We start from the raw sequence: 18777 nt of genomic DNA on the forward strand, positions 1-18777 counted from the left end.
GCATTGTCGAACATATTCAGGAGTTGTCGAGCATTTTCAGGTGTCAGGGGTTTTCAGGGGGTACGTCTAAATTAGTCTAAATACCCATTGTCAGGCATTGTAGGCATTGTTAGGAATTGTCGGGCATTGTCAGGCATTGTTGGGCATTGTCGGCTTTTTGGGGGGTTGTGGAGCATTTTCAGGGGTTGTCGAGCATTTTCAGGGGTTTTCAGGTATTGTAGAGTAGGCTAACTACTTTCAGGCATTGTTGGGAATTTCCAGGCATTGTCTAGGATTTCTAGGCATTGTTGATCATTATCAGTGGTTGACAGTCTTGTGAGGCATTGTCGAACAGTTTCAGGCATTATCGAACATATTCAGGGGTTGTCGAGCATTTTCAGGGGTTGTCAGACATTGTAGAGTAGCTACTTTCAGGCATTGTTGGGAATTTCCAGGCATTGTCTAGGATTTCCAGGCATTGTCGATCAATATAAGTGGTTGACAGGTTTGGTAGTCATTATGGAACATTTTAAGGCATTGTCGAACATTTTCAGGCATTGTCGAGCATTTTCAGGGGTTGTCTGCATTGTAGAGTAGCTACTTTCAAGCATTGTCGATAATTTCCAAGCATTGTCTAAGATTTCCAGGCATTGTCGATCATTATTAGTGGTTGACAAGCTTATTAGGCTTTATAGAACGATTTCAGGCATTGTCGAACATTTTCAGGGGTTGTCAGGCATTGTAGAGTAGCTACTTTCAGGCATTGTTGGGCATTTCTATGCATTGTCTAGGATTTCCAGGCATTGTTGATCATTATTAGTGATTGACAGGTTTGTCAGGCATAGTCGAACATTTTCAGGGGTTTTCTAGCATTTTCAGGGGTTGTCAGGCATTCTAGATTAAGTTACTTTCAGGCATTGTTGGGCATTTCCTAGCATTATCTAGGATTTCCAGGCATTGTCGATCATTATTAGTTTTTGACACGTTTGTCAGGCATTGTCGAACATTTTCCATGCGCAGCAGAATGATCCCTTTTTATTTTGCGTAGGTTGTAACGTATTTACGGTATACACAAACACAGCAGCGTTTAAATGACCTGGCTATCATAAGTACTTATTGAGATCATGTGGAAGCCCTCGATCTCATCGAAACCGTAGATGAGTTTGTTTCCAGAAGTCAAACCCGTCGCAACAAGTTTGGATCGAGTTTGTGACTTCATTTCACAGATAGAACGCAAAAACTGTTCAAGCTAGCCTATATCAGGATTGTATGACTGTTTGTTATCAAAACATGTGTTAATGTTTGTTTTTTGCTGTGTATTGTGGATAGTGTGTAAAATCGACAATGCCTGACATAGCCTACCTGTCAAAACCTGATAATGATCGACAACCCAAGAAAACGTTCGACAATGTGTTCCAGACAATTGTTCACCTAATCAAACGTCATATAAAAACCGTTCAGGTCTACTGAATCTTAGCGTATTACGTCATGGAATTTTTCCTAAACATGAGCAGAGATTGCACCATCGTTCGTACGACTTGTGTCAAACCTGTTTAAACCTGTTTCAGTGTCAAACCTGTTTAAACATGAAATGGCTCACCAGCTTTGAACACCTGTTTGAATTGCGTGACAATGTCTTTCACTATTGCGTCACAGTACTGCGAACGTGAGTTTGAGATATTGCTATCTACTCTGGTCATTCGTGAAGTGGTTGCTTGAGAGTCAGTCGCACATTTAACTGTTTGCTTAGTGCTTGTCAGCTGGACGAAAATTCCGTCTTTATCCAAGTAATCTGTTCTGTAGTGACAATTTTTAGTGGTGTACGGTGTTGCATCCCGATTTCGATAGCCGCGGGCTAATTTTACAGGAATACACTTTTTGAATAGACGTTTCGAAAGAGTGTTTCTTTTTCGGTCATTACATGCAGACGAACGGATCCGGGAATTTTATGTTACAATTTTCCCACGAAGAATTATGGTTTATCGCTGTGACCATAAATAATAAAAACGTGACTTGTTAGCTGGTAGGCCAAGAAGCACTAGAAGCACATAAATAATAAAAACGAAGTTGTTGGTTGGTAGGCTACAGAAGCAAAGAAATAATAAAAGAAGATCTTGTTGGTTGGTAGTCTACAGAAGCAAAAGAAAATTAAAGACATTTCTTCTCAGTTTGGTACTGAAGAAAAATAACTTTGACATTCATTGGCAAGAAAGAAGATTAAAGACAATCGATCTGTGATTGAAGATTCAAGTCGAAGAATCCAAGCAAGTTTTGTGGACTTTTGGACTTCATATACTCGTACAGCTACGGTATCGTGCATTTAAATTCTTTTTTGTATTTTTACGGTCTTTGCAGTTAAGTTTTTTATAACTACTGTAGCCTAATAAATTTGTGTGTTTGTGTAACTTAATTTTTTTAATTGTTAATTTAGCCCCAACATTTAATATGTCTACACTCGGTGGCGACAGGGACTCGGCCGCCGTCGACTCGACTGAGTTTAAGCCTGATGATGTTCTTTGCGGTCGGGCAGGCCATTCTGGGGAGGGACCCAGTAACGATGAGGCTAAGTCAGTTCGAGAGGCCCGGCATCTTAGAAGGGATATTTTGACTCAAATTGGGGAACTTTCTGTAGCCCTAGGTTCTTTGAGTGATAAGCAGGAACTGTTAATTTTTAGATCTAAGTTCTCTACTTTGGAAGAGGATTTACGGCATTTCCATGCTCTTTTGACTAAAATTTTTAACTCTGCAATCTTGGCAGAACTTCGTGATAGGATAGATCCCGAATTTAACTCGTTAAAAAATAACTTCGAAGAAAAAGTAAGAGAGTTCTCAGATATGTTGGACGCTGACATACATCCTGAGGATAGCGCTTCAAATGTAAGCACTAGGATGTCTGAGAGCTCGTCACGGATAGTTGCACAAATTAACCTGCAGCTAAGACGAGAGGAGCTCCAGATACAAGCCGAGGCCGAAACGAGAGCTGCTGAGGCCACCGCGAGAGCTGAGGCTGAAGCGAGAGCTGCTGAGGCCGCCGCCAGAGCTGAGGCTGCCGCGAGAGCGTACGCCGAAGCGAGAGCTGCTGAGTTCGCACTCAAAGACGCCCAGTTGAGGGCTGAACAACGTAAGGAGGTAGCTTTAGCTGAATATCGATCAGAGGTGGGCTCTCGGCGTAGCTCTAAGAAGGGATCTTCTTGGCATTCCAGAAGTGAACATCATTCGCAGTTTAATTTACATAACCTTTTCCAGACGCCTGTTCAATCTGTAAGTGGACCAGTGCAATCCACACGTTTTCAAACTGTTTCAGGAGGTCTCGGGGCCGCAGCTAAGGATCTTCCGAAGGATCTAAAGCCAAAGCCTGCGAATTTTAGTCGAACTCTTCCCCCAGAGCGTACAGGTCACGGGGCCGCTGATAGCAGTAATGCTTTGCCCCCTTCACAGTTTTCTGCGCCGCTAGTTTTTGATCGCCCAGCTACACGTAATTTGGGTGGTTGTGAGAGGCGTATCGCGTCTTCTGATTTTAACGTTTGTGAGGATCGTAATCAGGCTGTGCATGTGACTGAGCCCCCTCAGCCCCTTAAGGGATATAGCTTGTCTTCTCCCGCTAAATCGAGTTCTCAACAACAGGATAGCTTTTTTGAATACCAAAATAGTAGGACGTTTTTCGATAAGGCGGCCTTGATTGGTTACGATGGTAATAATATGCCATTTATCTTCTTTAAAAATCGTGTTACGGCCTTAATGGCAGCTTCGCCCTTTAAAGAAACTCGTTTGACTTTGTTACAAGCAGCTTGTGTTAGAACAGCTGCGCAAACGATTGCTAATTTGGTTTCCGACACTCCTGGCTTGTCAGAGGAAGACAGGATAGAAATGTCATTAGCTAGCTTGTCTCAACGTTTTGGAGTTCGTGGAGGTCTTTTCGCCGAACCGGAAATTAGGAAGTACCGCTATGGTAGCAAATTGACTTCGATATCTTCCAGTGATTTGAAAGAGTTTAAGGATGAATTGTCGCAGTGTCTGCTTTACGCGCAAGCTTATGGTCAGCGTGACAAATTGGAAGGACGTTTTGTTTTGGATTTGGCTAAGCGACTCCCGTTTGACGCTAAGCAGCGTTATCTTGACTTTTTAGGTGATCAGTATGGTGGTACTGATGAGCCTACTTTTCAGAGTTTGTTTGATTTTGTAGTACGGGAGGAAACGCGCAAGTCGACTGATTTTAGCATTATGCTAATGGGCGATTCTGGTGAGTCGCAGCATTTTAAAAAGTTTGGCAAAGGAAAATTGCCTTCTTGTCCGGTTAGGCAGACGTCCGTAAAACCCATCATAATGTGATTTCAGGTAGTTCGCAGTACTCGACTGCTGTTGGCGCACCGCGCGGTGGTGTGGCCAGACGTAGTGACATACCGGCATATTTTTATCGTTCGTCACGTGGTCAAGTTGAATATCATTTTTTGTCTAATTGTAAAGAATTTTTGCGCTTGACACCTAAAGGTCGGAGAGATGTCATTGTGAAAGCTGGCAAATGCCTGAATTGTTTGCGCCAGCATATGGTTAGGGATTGCGTTCATGCAAACAACTGTCGTAAGTGTGTCCCTAACAACGATAGGAAACACTATTTTCTTCTGCATGATTTTTATGTGACGTCACGTGATTCTCTGGATTCGATCAGCAAAGGTGATGCTGGTGCCAGAGTTCCTGTGCGTAATGTTAAGATTGGAAATGTTAAAGCAGCCTTTAATCGCGTTACTGCTGCTCGTGTTTTGAATCCAATGACTGGCAAATCGAAGTTGGTGTGTTGTCAGCATGATCCTGGTTCGCAGTTGACGTTTGTTTCGAGTGATTTGGTGTGCGAACTTGGTCTTAAACCGTACGATAAAGCGTCGTTTAAAATGGATACTCTGGCTGGTCAGAAACCTACTTGTGCTAACCTTGTTAAACTCAACATCCAGTCGTTAGAGACAGATGAACTGTTTTGTGATATAACCTCGATGGTTAACCCAGCTTGGGCTGACGATGTTAAAACTTTACCGCATAAACAAGATTTAAGTGGTTTCCGTCATTTTCATGACGTGAATATGTTTCATTTGAATGATTGTAGTACTGTAGATGTACTGATTGGTAACGACAACGCTTATTTGATGTGGGCCAAAGAGGAGCGTGTTGGTGAAAATCGTAGTGAACCGCATGCTTTGCTCACTCCTCTCGGTTGGTTGGCTTGTGGTGGTAAGTCACCCTTAGATGAAAGCGTTGCTAATGTGTGCAGAGTGCAGACGTCTTCAGAGTCGGATGTCATCTCTGGCTTTCAGCGTAAAATTGAGTCTCGTGATATGGAAATAGCAGACCTGAATAAAGTCATTCAGGATTTGACGTTGCAAAATGAAACCTGTGAATTGTCTCGCAATGATAATTTGGCTAGAGAACTTGTCGAACCGAATATTGAGTTGAAAGATGGTCGATTTGAGATACCTGTTCCGTTGAAGGAAGATATTGATTTACCTAACAATTTTGTGTTGGCGTCAGATAGAGCTGCTGCTTTAAGGAAGAAAGCTTTAAAACAACCTGAACTTTGTGATTTCCTTACTGACACCATGAAGGATCTTAAATCTAATGGCTATATTGAGCGTGCTGGTGAAGCAGAAAATGTCAAGGGATTTGAATGGTATTTACCATACTTTGTGACGTCACAATTAAAAAAGCGTATTGTTTACGATGGCAAGTCTGAATTTCGAGGAACTTGTGTTAATGATGTAATGTTTTCTGGTCCTGACTTGTTAAACCCTCTGGTAGATGTCTTGGCTAGATTTCGGCTTGGTAGATTTGGTCTCATGGCTGATGTGACTAAATGCTTCTTTCAAATAAAGTTACCTGAGTCGCAGAGGGATTTGTTTCGTGTATTGTGGTTTGAAGATGATGACCTTGAAAATGGTAGAATGGTACCCTTTCGTTTTTGTGTACACCCTTGGGGAATAAAAAGTAGCCCATATATCGCTTGCTTGGCTATAAAGAAAATGATCGAGCAGAATCCCAGCGGTGCTGGTGAACTAACTCTCTGCAATATTGCAAATAATATGTACATGGATGATTTTATATTTTCGGCTGATAGCTTAGAGGAAGCTCAGCAAATCACTCATGAATCAATTGCTTTGTTTGATAGCCGTGGGTTTAAACTTGTTAAGTGGAGTGCTAACAAGGAGGCTATGATTGTCTTGTCAAATTTGGATAATGAGATGCTTTCACCTTTGATTCGCGACATTGATTTTCAGACTGAAAGTATGACTTTGCCATCAGCGAAGACATTGGGTTGTGTGTGGCAAACCGAGTCTGACGAGATGCGTATCGCATGTTCTTTAAAGCTCTTAGCTAAACACACGCGCAGAAGTATGCTCAGTCAGCTTGGACAAAGTTTTGACCCGCTAGGCTTTGGAGCGCCATTTTTTCTAAAAGCACGCCTGATACTTCAGCAATTGGCGATAGACAAGTTTGATTGGGACACCGAGGACCCTGATAGCTTTGTTAAAGAGTGGGAGTCGTGGCTTCGCTCTTTGGACCTGCTTAAGGATTTTTCGTTACCGAGATGGTATTTTGGAAACTCTGGTGTGTGTAGTCCGGATGATGTTGTTTCATATCAATTGCATGGGTTTAGTGATGCTTCGAATCAAGCTTTCTCTTCTGTTGTTTACTTACGTAGACTGGTTAATGGAGTTCCTAGTGTGTCTTTCGTTTTGGGTAAATCTACCATTGTTGTAAGAAATCAGTTTTCTTGGCCGATAGCTAGGAAAGAGCTTGTTGCCGCTTTGAATACAGCAAGACTCGTGAAGCAGGCCTACGAGGCATTGAAGATGCCCGACTGCCTTAAGTATTTTTGGTGTGATTCTCGGACTGTGTTGCAGTGGGTTAAAAACCCTGATTTACGTTTGAATAAGTTTATCACGCGTCGAGTTGAGCATATTTTATTGTTGTCTGGAGCCCAGGATTGGCGTTTTTGCCCTACCGATATGAACCCAGCTGATGTTGGCACACGGCCAAATCTTATTACAAAGAAAGAATTTCGAGAGTTGTGGTTGAATGGTTCTAGTCTTCTCTATCAATGTGAAGAAATTCCATCTGTAGAAAATGTCACTTCAGTACCTATCCATAGCCTATATCTTCGTGACGAAGAGGAGTCGCTTGACGTTGGACAGGGTGGCCTTCACAGATTGATCGAGGCCGCACCTTCTTTGTATGTTATGAAAAAGAGAATCGCTTATTTGGTTGCTTTTGTTGAATTTTTGTGCTGTAAAACGAGAAAGCGTAGCTTTGTGAAGCCAAAATTGGACGCCTCTTATCTTAATAGAGCCTTAGACTTAACTGTGAAGTTTGTTCAGAAAAGCGTGTATGGCGATGTGGTACATTTAATGACCAAACGATCGCCGGATGCCCTTGAGGAAGTGATAAAGCGGGGTAGTGTTGGCGCTTCACAACGTGAGAAGGAACGCTTAAAAGAATTGCGTTCACTTAAAAAGTACAGACCTTGTGTAGATGACGCTGGTGTAATCCGCATTGAAGGGCGCTTAAGTAATTCTCCAGAGATTTCTCTAGAAGCAAAGCATCCGATTGTTTTGCCTTCAAAACACTCCTTCACTAGGCTTGTTGTACTGTCGCATCATAATCGAAATGCGCACTGTGGAGTACAGCACACTTTGTTGTCTACGCGACAGAAGTTTTGGATCGCTAATGGTAATGCCTCCGTGAAGAGGTATCTTAATGATTGTCGTGTATGTGCGATTGAGAAAGCTCGACCTATAAGGCAGCTCATGTCTGATTTACCTTTGTCTCGCACAACTGCCCATAGGAAACCCTTTTTTGATTGCGGCTTAGACTATCTTGGACCTTTGACCTTTGTTGAAGGTAGAAGTCACATAAAAGCTTGGGGACTCTTGTTCACATGTATGGCATCTCGCGCTATTCATGTTGAGCTGGTTACGTCATTGTCGCTGAGCGATTTTTTACTTGCCTTTACTAGGTTTACAGATTTACGTGGGCAGGTTAATGCTATCTATTCCGATAATGGAAGTACCTTTCAGGCAGCATCTAAGAAGTTACCCGAGTTGATAGAATCAGCTGAATTTCACAACGCCCTGAGACAGAGAGAGATAAACTGGGAATTTATACCTCCTTATGCTCCGGCGCAAGGTGGCGCCTGGGAGGCAATGGTAAAACAATTTAAAATTGCATTTTTTCACATTTTGGACTCTTCAATTCGTAAGCCCAATTTTATTGAACTGCTTACGTACACAGGCAGTGCCGTTCGGATCGTGAAAGAACGCCCTTTGGTACCTTTGAGTGACGACCCTAGGGATTTTACTGTCATCACCCCTGCCTCACTTTTGACCCCATTCTTAGACCCATACTGTGCTGTTGGGCAACCACATGATCGTGACCAACTAAGAAGGGATTATCGGTTCAATTTGTCACTTTCTCAGCAGTTTTGGAGCAAATGGATCGATTTTTACTTGCCAGGGCTTCAGGGCCGGAAAAAATGGTTAAAAATGGCCGAGAATTTGGAGCCTGGTCAACTTGTAGTGGTAGGTTCTCTCCAAGACATTGGTAAACGTGGGAAGTATCAACTTGGGAGGGTGCATGAGGTAGTTCCACAAATTAGGAAAGGGAAGCCTGTGGTTCGTAGAGCCAAAGTTGCCGTCTGCAACTATGATGAGAGTACGGGGAAAGTGAAAGTAAACTACGTGTTAAGGGATATTTCGTGCCTCGCCCCCGTAAAGAACACCTAAGTGTTAGGGTTTGAGCCTGGTTTTATCTGCGGTGGCCGACCCTTGTCTGAGCCCGGAACAGTCGGTTATTATCGCAACCATTGTAGCCTATATAGCGTCATTTTAGTGTGTACCTATGGTACCAATTTCATGTATCGTCGTGTATTATTCTTATTGCTGTTCATTCTTTGCATGCCGTTTGCATTTGCGTATTAACTTAAACGTGAGTGATTCAAACAATTTGTGTATCATGTGTTTTTATTCATTGGCTCACAATTGTCGTCAATTCTTTTTTAGTTATGCCATGTCAGATTGTCATAACTAGGGGCCGCTATGTTCCAGACAATTGTTCACCTAATCAAACGTCATATAAAAACCGTTCAGGTCTACTGAATCTTAGCGTATTACGTCATGGAATTTTTCCTAAACATGAGCAGAGATTGCACCATCGTTCGTACGACTTGTGTCAAACCTGTTTAAACCTGTTTAAACCTGTTTCAGTGTCAAACCTGTTTAAACATGAAATATTGGATCACCAGCTTTGAACACCTGTTTGAATTGCGTGACAATGTCTTTCACTATTGCGTCACAGTACTGCGAACGTGAGTTTGAGATATTGCTATCTATTCTGGTCATTCGTGAAGTGGTTGCTTGAGAGTCAGTCGCACATTTAACTGTTTGCTTAGTGCTTGTCAGCTGGACGAAAATTCCGTCTTTATCCAAGTAATCTGTTCTGTAGTGACAATTTTTAGTGGTGTACGGTGTTGCATCCCGATTTCGATAGCCGCGGGCTAATTTTACAGGAATACACTTTTTGAATAGACGTTTCGAAAGAGTGTTTCTTTTTCGGTCATTACATGCAGACGAACGGATCCGGGAATTTTATGTTACAATTTTCCCACGAAGAATTATGGTTTACCGCTGTGACCACAATGCCTAACAAACCAATCAACCACTGAATATGTTCGACAATGCCAGGAAATCCTAGACAATGCCTGAAGATGTCCGACAATGCCTGCCAGAAAGAATCTAAAGTACTTTACAATGCCTGAGAACCCCTGACACCTGAAAATGCTCCACAACCCCTGAATATGTTCGACAATGCCTGAAAATGTTCTATAATGACTACCAAACCTGTCAACCACTGATAATGATCGACAATGACTGGAAATCCTAGACAATGCTTGGAAATTATCAACAATGCCTGAAAGTAGCTACTCTACAATGCCTGACAACCCCTGAAAATGCTCGACAACCCCTGAAAATGTTCGACAATGCCTGAAAATGTTCTATAATGCCTAACAAACCCGTCAACCACTGATAATGATCGACAATGCCTGGAAATCCTAGACAATGCCTGGAAATTCCCAACAATGCCTGAAAGTAGCTACTCTACAATGCCTAACAACCCCTGAAAATGCTCGACAACCCCTGAAAATGTTAGACAATCCCTGAGAATGTTCGACAATGTCTAACAAGCCTGTCAATCACTGGTAATGATGGACAATGCCTGGAAATCCTAGACAAAGCCTTGAAATTATCGACAATGCCTGAAAGTAGCTACTCTACAATGCCTGACAACCCCTGAAAATGCTCGAAAACCTCTGAATATGTTCGACAATCCCTGAAAACGTTCGACAATGCCTAACAAGCCTGTCAATCACTGACAATGATGGACAATGCCTGGAAATCCTAGACAATGCCTGGAAATTATCGACAATGCCAGAAAGTAGCTACTCTACAATGCCTGACACCCCCTGAAAATGCTCAACAACCCCTGAAAATGTTCGACAATGCCTGAAAATGTTCTATAATGACTAACAAACCTGTCAACCACTGATAATGATCGATAGTGACTGGAAATCCTAGACAATGCCTGGAAATTCCCAACAATGCCTGAAAGTAGCTACTCTACAATGCCTGACAACCCCTGAAAATGCTCGACAATGCTTGAAAATGTTCTATAATGCCTAACAAACCCGTCAACCACTGATATTGATCGACAATGCCTGGAAATCCTAGACAATGCTTGGAAATTCCTAACAATGCCTGAAAGTAGTTAGCTACTCTACAATGCCTGACAACCCAAGAAAATGCTCGACAACCCCTGAAAATGTTCGACAATGCCTTAAAATGTTCTATAATGCCTAACAAATCCGTCAGCAACCGCTGATAATGATCGACAATGCCTGGAAATCCTAGACAATGCCTGAAAATTCCCAACAATGCTTGAAAGTAGCTACTCTACAATGCCTGACAACCCCTGAAAATGCTCGACAACCCCTAGAAATGCTCCACAACCCCCCAAAAAACCAACAATGCCCGACAATGCCCGACAATGCCCGACAATGCCCGACAATGCCCGACAATGCCCGACAATGCCCGACAATGCCTGACAATGGGTATTTAGAGATACCGGCCTAAGATTGTTAAATTTTGCAGTAGCCTATGTCTGCAATGTCATTCAAAGCTTATCCAGATCGCTTTTTGATTAGATTCATCAGGCATTGTTTTAACCAGATATACAGTGCTCGTACAATATAAGTTATAACTTAAGCTAAGCATTCAGCTAAGGTTTACCATGCAAAGTAACATACTAAGCACAAGCTATTACAGGTAGGCTACCGTACTGCAAAAAGTTTAGTCATTGTTTTGTTTTTGTTGTTTCCAGATCATTTTTACTGTTAGTAAAACTTGACTGCAGTTTTAATTAAACAGTCATTATGGCTACTAACACAAGAAGTGCTTCCAGCTGTCATTTAAGTAATATGATAGGATGTGGCAGCAAGATGCTGCCATCAGAACTTCCAACTGTCAGAGATGTGCTGAAGCTGGGTCTCTTTTTGCGAGAAACAAGTGAGACTAATCGCAGAAATTATATTATACACAGAATGAGCTCATTACAGATATCTACAACCAGGTGTATGCTCAGTGGCAAAAAGCTAATGCCCTATTCAAATTCCCTGTCATTATTGCAGAAAAAATCATAATGAACCGGTTAAAAAAACTGTGGAAAAGAGCAAATGAGATTGCAAGTGGTAAGGGAAAGACCGAAGCACGCCAAAAGTTTCTAGGAAGCATAGACTCATTGTTTGACATCCTTCATTGCAACTGTGTTATAAAAACATGTGATGAATGCCAATGTGGTTCGGGTTGTGAAAAAGTGGTTCGTATTTTCTGTACCTGCACCCGTGAACACAAGATTCCAGTTATGGATTTAGAGTACATCAAGGGACAAAGGGAAAAAAATAGCAGCAAGGGGCCCCATCAAATGTCTCATAAGGATGTTCCTGAAACAAGAAAACAAATTGCAAGTGCTTTAAACTAAAAAAGGAAGATGGAAGCCAGCGAGAAAAGAAAATTTAGACTAGAAGAGAAGGATGAAATGTTCGAACCTCAAGAAGAAGAACAAGATGACTATCAAGCAAACGAAAGTCCACAAGATAAGGAATTTGTTCCAGAAGCTTCTGCTGGGCCTTCTACTATAAAGCGACGTAAGCGTAACACAGAAAAAATACCAAACATTGCATTAGCTAGTTTACGACACAACACAGGCTTACGAGAGGCAGCTGAAATAGCCAGTGCAGCTTGGATGGATGCTGGGATTATAACAAAGGATGACCTATCTAAGGTGATTGACCATAACAAGCTTAGAAGAGCACAAACAGAAGTGATGAAAAGCATCGAATCCAAGCTTGAAGAGCAGATCAAAACGGAAGGAATTTCCTGTGTGTTTTTTGATGGAAGGATAGACAATCCTAATTCTTATTTCTATGTTGAAGGATCTAGCCAAAAGTACCCAGGAATGGTAAAGGAGGAACATTACTCGGTGTGTAGTGAGCCAGGAGGAAAATTTTTATTTCATTTTACACCAGATACTGCAACTAAAGAAAAGAAACATGCTGAAATCATTGCCGTTTTAGGGTTAGGGGATAGGGTTAGGGGTTAGAGGTTACGAACTCACCGAATCGGACTCACCGAATAGTAGCAGACCCCGTAGGCGAGATGTTAGACGATGCGACGGAGATGGAGATAAATCCAAGTTTTCCCACGATTAGTGGTGGTCCAGCACTTCTTAATCTTCAACCAAAAATTATAAAAGATCTGTCTACAGATCAGTGCTATGCATACAAAATCCATGAAGCTATAAAAACTGGTAACCTCTCAGCATCTCTCGCTCGCATGGAAATTGGCCCTGTAAATCATGCTCGCTGGCTCACTACCGCTCTTCGATTCTGCCGAATTTGGATTTCCAAGCATAATTTAAAGGGAAAAAAGCTACAAAATCTTCAAAGCATTGTTCAATTTATCATGGGGGTCTATCTTCCTAACTGGTTTAATATTAAAGTGAAACATAAATGGACAGAAGGTCCCGCCAATTTGTTGTTCATGCTAGAACAGATAAGAAAGCAAAAGACCGAAGTGCAGCAGCTGGTCATTCCTGCAGTGCAAAGATCAGCTTGGAACGCCTTCAGCGAGACAATTTTGCAGGCAATGCTTTGTTCCCAGGATGAAAGTGAAAGGGTTTGGGCCGTTAACAAGATCATTGAACTGAGAGGAGAAGGAGAAAGCAAAGTCGGAAATGAAGCAGTGCGAGTGAGACGGGTGGAAGAGATTAATATCGATGCAACTAAAATTTCAGACATGATAAAGTGGGAAGCATCGGCTTATGAGCCACCTCTTACATGTTCTCTTACAAGCAGGGAACTGAGAAAGTTTTATGCTGGTCCTATGGACGTGCCCATGTGGTCTAGCCACACACAAAGTGTTGAGAGGTGTGTAAAGATGGTGTCTGAAGCAGCAGCAACTGTTTTTACACAAGAACGAAGGGAAGGGTACATCAAATCCCAGCAGGTTAGCCGTATGCTGATGTCCAGAAATCATTCCAAACAAGACATAGCAAAGTTGATCCAGTTTGGCAGTTTCGGAACAATTTAAATATCCATTTTGCCAACTCTTGTTGTGTTTCTGTAGTTGTGCAGCAATTATCTACGTGTTTTACAATGTGTTGTTGTGTTTTAAATGTTTTTTCAATTTTTTTTTATTTTTAAAAAAATTGAAAAAACTTCAAATTTTCTCGAAATTTCAGATGCAAAATGATGTAGGTAAACAAACTTCAATATTGCTAAAACTTTTTTCCCCCAGTACTAGGCATAGATTTGCACCATTTGTTGGGGTAGCCGAGAGAATATTTATACAGATTCTAAAAATCAAAAAATATGACACACCTTACTCTGCTGTCTACAACTTTGAATTAAATTTTTGAGACTTTTTATCCACATGCTATACTTGTTCTAATAGAAATTACTTTCTGTAACATAAATACAAATTTAATCAAAACTGTGAAAGTTCGCGGGCCGCAAAAATTCCATCCGCGGGCCGCATGCGGCCCGTGGGCCTGTAGTTGGACCACGCTGTACTAGGCTAAGGTGTTGCAACCGATCGTGCCATATTATAAACTGACTGTCCTGTTTCGGTATCATGCACGTTATAACATTCGCGTTTTGTCGCTTTTACTTTCTTTTAGACCTCTATTATTATTATTATTATTTATTTGCATCAGGCACTAAAGAGACAGGCCCACATTCATAAAGACAACACAAGTGACAAAACACACAAGGTTACATTATATAAGCAAAACTTATGCGTACATAGTCACATCATAGTGAGACGCATACTGCATAGTCAGAAGAAGCATAACACTCTGAGGTAAAAACTGCAACTAACCACTTGTTAGATGAGACCTGACAGCGGTTGACAAAATTAAATATACGATTTCGGAATAGGGCATGAAACGTAGGAATATGATGGTACGTCTGAATACTACTAATGCTAACATGCCTCGGTAATTTATGCAATGTTTGAAATGCATTATTGTAAGCCACACGCAATTTATTCATACTTAAGGATAAGTAGGGGAAGGTGGGGATGGTTCGGACAAGGGTATACCCCGGACAAGCAACTTCCGGTTTAATTTTCACATTGCCACGCAGTTTGCACGCCAACTCTCACCAGTCACCATTGGTAGATTTTTTTCTCAAAGAGGTAATATTTTCAGTGAACGTCGTAAGCTTTTATAAAAAAGTTTGTGCAGTAAAGCTTTTAACCTTTAGTGTAGTATATACGTTGTAGATAGCAAGTTCTTTACAGCAAAAGAGTTTTCTTGTAGAGCATTTTGTACTAGTAGAAATCCGCCATTGTTTGCTACACGTGACCATGGGGATACCGCGGACATAATATATCTAAGTGTCCGGGGCAGTGGTGCCACGGCTTGTGTTTTAGCACAAGATCTTGTGTTTTTACTTTTCATCTTGTGTTCTTGTGCTTTCCGATCGATTTTTGGCTAAACCTTATGTTTTTTGAAGTCAAATTAATCGTTGCTATACCATGGTTTGAGTTTGGTGGAGAATTAAGGACCGGAACTAAAAGCTTTTGGTAACTAAGTTTCTGGTACCGTACTTAAGCATATTGACCAATTTTCCTCATTGAGTTATCAAGCCTGACAAGATTAGCTAAAAACTTGATTTGAAGAGAGTACGGTATGTGCTCGTCCTCAGAGGTTGTGTTGCTCGGAAAAACCTAGAACATCACACAACTAAGGCGAAAGAGAAAATTGAACTGAGTTCTGTCTTTGTCATGAGTTACCAAGGGGGATAGGGGGAACTTATATACCAGTCCCAGGTATACAAGTCCCCCCACCCCCCTTGGTAACTCATCACAAAGACAGGACTCAATTCAATTTTCTCTTTCGCCTTAGTTATGTGATGTTCTAGGCGTTACCGTGTTGCTTGATACTAGATAACAAGAGCAGCAAAAAGAGTACCGGTACATCAGCATCAAATAATGACAATCATTCACCAAGTCCCAAAACGAAAAAGTGGTATAAACAGCCTTTTAATTGTCAATGGTTGAATGATCCTGATTTTAAAATTTTGACACAAGAAGACAAAACTGATCGATATGTGGGCTAGCCTTTTGTGAGATTTGTGATATTAAATTAAAAACCACGAACTGAAAGAGAACAGTGAATAGTAAGAATGTATCTTCTCTAAACTGTTGATTTCAGAGTAATGTTAATCTTCAAATTGGCATAAAATGGGTTGCAAAGGTTCAATTTTGCAATCTTGTGCTTTTGTATCCAAATCTTGTGCTTTTTTTCTTAAATTTTGTGCTTTTTCCGATTTTGCTGTGGCAGCATTGGTCCGGGGTATCCCCTAGGCCTAGGCTATAGAGTATAGACCTTCTGTAATTTTTTTGATATTTTGTTATTCCCTTCAACATGAAACAATTGCAGGATTTCTTTGTAAATATTATTGGTACAATACATGTTATTCAAGACTATTTTCAACAATATTTTGGTTTGTCCGACATAGCCCCATACCTTGTCCGAACCGACCCCCTCATTGGGGTAGGTTCAGACAATTCAGTGATGTCAGCATTTTAGGAAAATTAATAAGAAAACAAATTTTGAGAAATCTATGCTGTGCACCCTTTTTTCCAGAAAGACATAGCTATAAGTTGACATAACATTTAAGCTTCAAAAAGAGTTTAAAAAAATTTTTACGGCCAAATTTCAAAAAAGTGTCCGAACCATCCCCACCTTCCCCTATCTGGACCACAGTTGACTGGAGTACATAGGTAAACAATACGTGCGAAATAGTACATTCATTACAGCGGAAGAGCAGTTAGAAAAGCGTGAACGTAGCATGTTCGCTGTACAATATAAAGCTCTAACGGGGTGTTTAATGTCATCGTCATCAGACAAAAACTTGTTTATAACAATGCCTAGATACTTGACAGTGTCAACAAATTTGATGTAAGAGGTTACCAGTTTGACTTTGGGCTGCAGGTAGGGATGGGCAAAATAGAATATATAATTAGCTATTCTAGAATAATTCTAGAATCGCTAATTATATATTCTATTTTCTAGAATAGTTCTAGAATTATTCTAGAATAATTTTTCTAATTTAGAATTTCGAATACCTATTCTAGAATAATTTTGTTTAATTTCAGAAAATGTCAAAAACTTTGTTTTTATTCTGGTTTTATTGAGGACACATAATGGAAAAGCGGCAACGAAACGTAAAACAACAGTAACTGCCCAGGAGAGCAAGTCTTTGTTAATTGTTACAGTGAAGAATGTTTAAAGCTTCTAAATGCTCGCCAGCTATCTGAGCCGCAATCGCAGTTTTGATGCTGTTAATCCCACACTCGCAAAGGATCTTTCTGAGGATGCAGGTTGCAGGAGTGGCTAAATACTTCCTCTCAAGATCAAACAGCAGCGGAAACTTTTCTTAATTTTTGTTCCACCATTCAATTGCATCTCTGTTTTTCACTTTTGCCTAAAGGTACGATCGGATTTCTTCAGCAGCTGAAAGCTGTTTGTTGTCATCATTACTTGATGCTGAAGTATTTGTCACTTCAACACCGGAGCTCCATAGATCAATCTATATTGGATTGCTGCATTGTTGTGGAACTTCTGACGCTAGGTGTAGCGGTAGCCTCACCCACAGTTGAATTGCGTTTCATGTTTAGTACGATAAAAATAGATGCAAATCCATAGCACAACGGTCTTCCGACGTCCATAAACCGTACTGGTAATGGGAGCTGGCTAGTCGTTTTCGCTAGAGCAAATAGCTATCGCTGAGCCAAATGTAATTAATCGGAGAAAAATCGATAAAAAATTTTGGTAGTCGGAAAAGGGGATAGTTTCATTTCGGTTTGGAAAATTCAATTCGAAATGTGATTTCAATTCGAATAATTAGATATTCGGATTGCAACTATTCGAAATTCTATATTGCCCATCCCTAGCTGCAGGTTAAGCTTTAGGTAAGTAGTATCAAACATGACTGACATAGCTACCATGACTGACATAGTGAGAAATAGCCTGCTTAAGTGCTTAAGCATGTGTACACAGTACACACACATAGGCGTCGAAATAGGGTGGGCCGGTTGGGCGACGCCCACCCTGCCGTGAAACGAGGGTGGGCAAAATATGTTTCGCCCACCCTGTTTTCATGACACTTATGAAGTGTTCGTTATAATTATTTCCGTTTTTCTTAAACGCTGGATTATCCAACCAAGTGCAGCGCAACTTCTTGTTTTATGCTATGTCTCTCGCTAAGTATCCGACAGAACAAGGCAATTCCGCAACAACGCTGCGTGGAAAAAAGGGGTACTCACTGCATTGCTGTTACGGCAACCGCCACAGCTGGCAATTCCTGGTGAGAGAAAGCCACGTTTGATCTTTTCTCAGAATGATCTCACTTTTGTTTCGTCACAATCAAACTTCAGTTCCCGGTCAGCGTAAGGGAATGTGAATATGATATCATAATGAACATGACAATAAAATAACCGATACAAACTAAAGACGTACGGTACTGAAACAATCGCTTTTACAAATCAAAATGCGGCAAATCCGAAGGCGCCACTTTCAAGATAACAGGTCATGAGTCACGCGCTTTTTAGGTCGCAAAGGAAAGCATAAAAGAAGTTTGTTTAGTTTAGCAGCACTCATAAGATCGCAAGGTGCAAGAAAGAAAACATCCAACCTATTAAAGCTTAATTGCTGCAGCGACGCTAAACGCAGTCTTTGTGAGAAAGACTAACCACACTCTTCGAAATTACCGTCGGCAATTGCCGAGGTAATTGTAAGGACCACAAGATTACAAGAAAAAACTAATTTTCTTAGACTACACCACACTAGGATGTTGATTCAATCCATGGCGATCTGTCGCCATGATTCAATCTTACTATTTGTTCCAGACAATTGTTCACCTAATCAAACGTCATATAAAAACCGTTCAGGTCTACTGAATATTACGTCATGGAAATTCCTAAAACATGAGCCAAAATTGCACCATCGTTCGTAAGACTTGTGTCAAACCTGTTTAAACCTGTTTCAGTTTGAAACCTGTTTAAACATGAAATATTGCGTCACACTAACTGCTGACGTGCCTTTGAGTTATCACAAATTTATCTGATTCATTCTCGAAGTTGTTTGTTGGAAGTCGGTCGCACATTTAACTGGTTTATTTGGTGCTTGCTAGCTGGA

The sequence above is a fragment of the Aplidium turbinatum genome, chromosome 2 (genome assembly GCF_918807975.1).
Source record: "Aplidium turbinatum chromosome 2, kaAplTurb1.1, whole genome shotgun sequence".
Classification (NCBI taxonomy): domain Eukaryota; kingdom Metazoa; phylum Chordata; class Ascidiacea; order Aplousobranchia; family Polyclinidae; genus Aplidium; species Aplidium turbinatum.